This window comes from Neopsephotus bourkii, unplaced genomic scaffold (genome assembly GCF_033783945.1).
Source record: "Neopsephotus bourkii isolate Nb327-2 ecotype Australia unplaced genomic scaffold, CSIRO-AGI_Nbou_v1 NB_851, whole genome shotgun sequence".
Lineage (NCBI taxonomy): Eukaryota > Metazoa > Chordata > Aves > Psittaciformes > Psittacidae > Neopsephotus > Neopsephotus bourkii.
In genome coordinates, this window is record NW_026901347.1 from 58,354 (window position 1) to 64,353 (window position 6,000).

A 6,000-nucleotide genomic window follows, 5' to 3' on the forward strand; every position below is an offset into this window, starting at 1 on the left:
GTATATAAGAATGATTCGTGTCAGAAACTTAGGAGTCCTTGTCATCATTGCACTTTGGGAGGAATCGAAAATCATGTGTAGAATGTATAGGAATGATCAGATTAAGATGGGAGTTCCTGTAAATACAATGATGAAAGAAAAGAAGGAACAAAGGAATAATCCTTCCTAATCAAAGTCTTTGGTACTTTAAGGGGTACTTTGTTTAACTACTTGAATGTCCCAGATGCTTTGCTAACTACAGAGGGTGTTTTGTTTAACTGCTTGAATACCTTAAGGGGGTTAGGTAATCAAGGGATACATTCTGTTACGGGATGAGGTGAAACTTGTGTATTCGATATGTAACTATATAAGAAATGGAATTGAGGGGGCTAAGATAGTGGTTAAGCTTGTGACAGACATTCCCTGTTAATGTATTGGCAAGGAATTCAGTGACTTTTTAAGAAGTTTCATCACCCAAAGATAAGATCCCAGCAACAGGAGGAGAACAATGAAAAAGAATCACGTCGGTATTTGGGTGAAGGAGACGACAGGATTGGCTGAAACCCAAGACCGAGGAGTATAAGACACTGTGCCCCAGAACTCTCGGTGTGCATCTTGGGTGGAGCGGAGACTCCCCGGCGCACCCAGCGCTGCTTGCTTATTGCCTCTCGATATTAATCAATTGTAATAAAAAATTAATTAAATCAGATCATGGCCGAGACGGAATTTTTATAACACACACACACACACACATATATATATATATATATATATATATATGTGCTACATGTACAAAAAGGAAAGCGACGCGCCCCGCGCCGCTGAGAGGGCGGGTCCGCGCGCCGTAGCTATCTGAGGCGCCTCGGTCGTAGTAGGAACGCGGGTTGGGGCTGGCCCGTCCGAGGTCCCGCCGGGCTCCGCCGCTGACGGTGGTGGTGGTGCTGCAGGTGGCGGCGGGGCGGCCGCGGGCAGGGGGACGGCCGGCGGGGCGGCGGGAGTCGGAACTTGTCAGCGCGGTTATTCCGGGACCGTGAAGTGGCGCACCGCACGAAGGAGCTATACGTATGGGAACAGATGCGCACTCGTATGTGTACTCCGTGTGTGTGCGCAACTGTGTATCATATGCTGTGTTTTAGTATCTGCGTGTGTGCCTCTGCGGGCTCACGTTCAGTTCTGATTGCTCCTGGGAGGCTGTCTGGCTTTCAACAGCTTGGTTCTCAGCTGGGGATGGAGCTTAATGTAAAATGAGGCTGTGGCTGTACTTTAGCAGTGATGATGGATGCCCCTGGGATGATGTGCGCTCGCTGCAGCTGTAGTTTCTGATCCATGGGTTATTTAGCTCTTCCCCCAAATAGGAGGCGCTGACAGGTTCCTTGGGGTGTCAGGCACAAAGTCTGCTGGAAAGGGTGAACAAGGAGAAGATTAGATTAAATATGAGGTTTTTCTTGCTGTGTGATGTTTATTTAATGAAGGGGATTACTGCTGTTGTGCAAATGGGCAATACTAAAATGTTGCTCATTACAGGCCTTCTTGTCACATACAAGAAAATAAATGGTTTTCACTCATTCGTTTCCTTGTAGGTATCAAATGTTTCTCTTCCGTGTAATGCTAAGGTCTATGGAATCAGTCCTTTTTTAAAGGAGATGACAAAAAATAAAAGTCCAAAATACAGAATGAGAGAGCTCCCAGTGACAGATCTTAATCTGGCACACTTTTGAGATTATCAGTAATAAAGACAAGGGCCTGCTGAGCCCTTTCTGAGGTAGAGTCTTGAAGACTTGGACTAATGCATGTAAGACTGGACTGAGGAGTCTTGTGTTAGTGTATGGGGTTTTTTTGCTTCCCAAATGTTACATGTCCTGTTATGTTTCTTCCTGAGAAACATGACGTTTTTCTCAGTGTGTGCATCTCGGGTCAACACAAAGAGACTACCTCCCTCCTGTTTTCCCAAAAGTGAACAATATACACTGTTCCCCTTACACCTTGCTCTGAATTGAGCCATTTGAGTGTCAGCCTCTACTACCTCCCCTTGGGTCAGTTACATGATTTTTCTCTCCTTAGGCCAGGTTGTGTTCTGACACCTAGTGTATCCCTAGGCTAACCTAGCAGGTCTGCTTTTTATTTCTTCTGTCAGCAATTCTTTAGTTCTGAGTCTGTGAGAAGTCATGAATTGAATGACGAGGCAGTCTTTGAGAAGCCAAAATCTTATTTATTGTTTGTTGGGGGGTGTGGGAGAGAATAAAATTATTTATAACGATGGTCTGTCTATGTTCTGTTGCATTGTTGAAAGTAAACTTTGCCCAGAGTTTTTTTAGTCATACCTGCAGGAGCAGGTGTTGTATTAACTTAAGAAGTTTCCATTCCTCAGCTTTAATTCAGTTAACATTCCTTTGTCCTTGCTGAGTCTCATGTTTTTGTCCTTTTGGAGCAAGCTACTTCTGTAAAGTTTTAACAGAAGGTCAAGCCAGAAGCCACTGACTGCCCTATCAGGTGTCAACCACAGAGAGTTATCTTGTGTGATACTTCCTTCCAGTGTGCTTCTATTCTAATATTAATAATACCAGAATAAAAACTGAAACTTCAGGTGGTATCTCCCCCTTGGTTTTTTGGCTATGCAAAAATATGAAGCTTAGAGATTTTGTTTACTTTTTGTACAGTGGGATATGTTGTCCTCTTTCAACTTTATAAATTAAAAATATATTCAGAAAAAGTAAGTATATATGAGAGGAAACAGTGCCTGCCTGTGCGCTTACTACATCAGAAGCCAGACCTTACATGGCAAAACTATTTATTTACCTTCTTGTTGTAGTATCGTAAGCTTACAAGAGTTTTTTCCTGCTGATTGTAAAGCTGGGATCCATTAGAAAGACAGTCCTTACAAGCAATGTGGCTAGACTGATGAAACTCTGAATGAAATCAAAAGTGCTGTTACTACCTTTTTCTGTATTTTTTCTTCCTTGTGCTGTAGCTTTGTCAAGAAATCACTCAATTGCATGGTTTGGTTTTAGTCCAGTTAGAAGTGAACATGTGTCCTTGCCCCTGTAAAGACACAGAACCCATCCAGATGAAGGTAGTAACAGCTATTATAGCGTAATACCCACTGTGAGCAGCTTAGTGTCGCATTTCAGGAAGGCAATACCCTTGCTGTGGTTTCTAATCCGGGTACTTGTCTGTACCTTACAGCTTGCGTACTGTGTTGGGAGCTTAAGAAGGTAGCTTTTGTCTCTGGCTGTGCTGCCTATCCAGAGCAGTGCTAACCTTCTCCATTCACTCAGAACAGTTATAATGGAATCCTGAAGGAAGAGAAAAAGTGGACCAAGTGTGGTGTAGAGCATGTGAAGACTTTGTTAAGAGTAACCCAGGATGGTTCATCTCCCTCATCTGAGCATATGGTGTTCCAAACACATCTTACCTCATTGTCATGGTAACCTGGGATAGTTCCTTCCCATCCAAGTCTGTAGAGTCCCAAGCACACTCATTACAGTAACCCTGGATAGTTCACTTCCTCCTATCTGAATATGTAGAGTCACAGGCATGTTTTGTCCTGTTTTGACAATAATTCAGAATAGTTTGCTTCCTCCCTCATCTACACCCATCTGTGCACAGGCACCAATGTAATGGCCAGCTGCAGATCTCAGAATTCAGACAACAGCATTTGCATTATATAAGCATGTCTGCTAGTGAGCAAAACAAGAGATTGCATATATGTGATATGCTAATCACAGTGTGAGTTTTATTTTCCACCCCTGCAGTGCTTTCCATTGAGCCTCACCCCCAAGCAGGGTTCCACTGCATCAGGTCCCCATTTGATTAACGCTGGCTTCCATTGTGGTAATGAGATGCTTTCATTAAAGCCAGAGCTTTAGTTTGCTGAGTTTTGTTCCTTGTGCCTGAGGAATCCTTACCTGCTTTTCACTCGTAGCTACTTAGACCCGCTTTTACAATGTAGATACTTACACCTCAATTAGTGGGACACTGGTATCATGCAGTGTGGTTACACGGCCAAATTATATGATGTTCATTTACTCCACGCTGTCTTACTGGAGGGAATTAATTTCAAAAGTAATGGTAGCTGTCTTTCAACACTATTTTATGATGACACGTTGGCCAAACAAACATTGGAATATTGCAAATCTCATTTCAACCTTTTTTAATTTATTGCTGCAGGCAGCGAATTAGAATAATTAGATGTTTGCCCAGTGAGGTGACTCTGCACTGAGAAATCAGCTGGATCAAGATTTAGCATGCTGTGTATAAGCACATGTGTTATACATACTTTGTAAAACATGCATTATGCATCATCTGTATAAATCTTCTGTCACAGCTTTGAACATTCTTTACACTGTTACTAGGTAATTTCCCTTCAAGCCTTGCAATTATCTCCATCACCAAAATATTTCAGGGCACCTGTGGCCCTTGGAAATTTAATGACAGCATCAAAGCTGCTCTGCTAAGCCAAATCTTCCAAAACTAATAAAAGCGTGAAAGGATTACCTCCCTTTTGCCCTCTTTGTTTCATTTCCAGAAGATGATCAGTTACAGCATAGTCAGAGCACTGGAGATGAAGTGAGTAAGCTGTATGCTGGAAGCAATTATTCTCTCAATCAAGCAGGCAAAGAAACTCTCTGACGTTGCTGTGTTCTTTCCTGTAAACAATTACAGCTCTAAATGGTTTGGGGGCTTGCTGGGTTTCTGTGAATTTGTTTGCTGTGACCCTCAAGAATGGGAACTGAAAGGTTCCCTGGTGCAGAGGAGGGCAGTATATTAAAAAGGAGGTGCTGTCTTAAACATTTCCTGCATCAAATAATTCTGAATCATGCTGAGTGTGTGCCATTCTTGCGCCACTCTTCTTATGCCCACTCATGTCCCAGCCACCAGTTATTACTGACAGAATCTTTATGTGTGAGAGAGGCAGCATTCTATCAATGGCATTCATAATTTACTGAGCTTTCACTACACAGCTATTAATGAAAATTCCATGTAACAATCTGGACAGCTATTTTTTCTGTGGGTGGTTTTTTTTGTTGTTCTTTCAGTAGCGAATGACTTTGCATTTTATGGAGAGAATACACAAGACTTTCTGTTCCCAGAGCGCAAGCTGGCTCCTGCTTATCCTGATGTACATAGGTAATTAGTGACAGAAACTTCTCATTTTTCAGTAAGTTGCCTGAAGCTGGTATTTTTACATTATGTGTTTGAAGAAGGAAGGAATTCAGCTACTTAGAAATAACTTTGTGAGGACTGGAATTTGACTGTCTCTTTGAGCAGAGGGGGATGCTCATGTGCTCTTTCTTTCGAATATGGAAGTGCTGCAGAGAATGTACCTGAAGAATATGAGGTATCCTAACAATTAAACCTCTAAATCACAAACAGTAAGAATAATGTCTCTGCATAAGCTGGTTAGAAGTCCTAATAGCAAAATTTTGTGTTCAATTATGTACCTCCATCCACAGATCATGTGAAAGGGCCAGGTGCCTGAAAGATTTTGAAGGTTTTTTTGTACCATTTGTATTTGAGGAAGTCTGCTTTCTGTGCATTTTCTTTCTGTCATGTATGGGCCTTGTTTTTTCACTCTGCCTGTTCATTCATCTCTTGGGGGTCTTAATGCTTTCATATCTTTGTAAATCCTTTCAGTGCCCGTTCTTGCTAGGGTTTATTGTTTCCTGAAGCAGCAATAGTAGCCTAAAATGATTACATTTTCATCCTTCTCACTGCATTATGGATTGGATTATGCAGAAGCAGCAACAAAATTGACTTTGAATTTTATTAATCTGAGTCCACTGCAGCTAGAATAGCTTTGAACAGAGACTTTGAACTGCAGACTCAATTTTGCATTGATTCCTTCAGAAAGTTCTTGTAATTACTCTACAAACTAGGAATGACATAATTTCACATGAAAAGCTGGGGCTTGTGCGTAAATTGCAGGTATACAAAATACTAGTCTTAAGAAAAACTGTTAGAATGTTCTACCTAACACAAGAATACTTTCTATATATTTAGAACAGAAATTTAGAGACATGC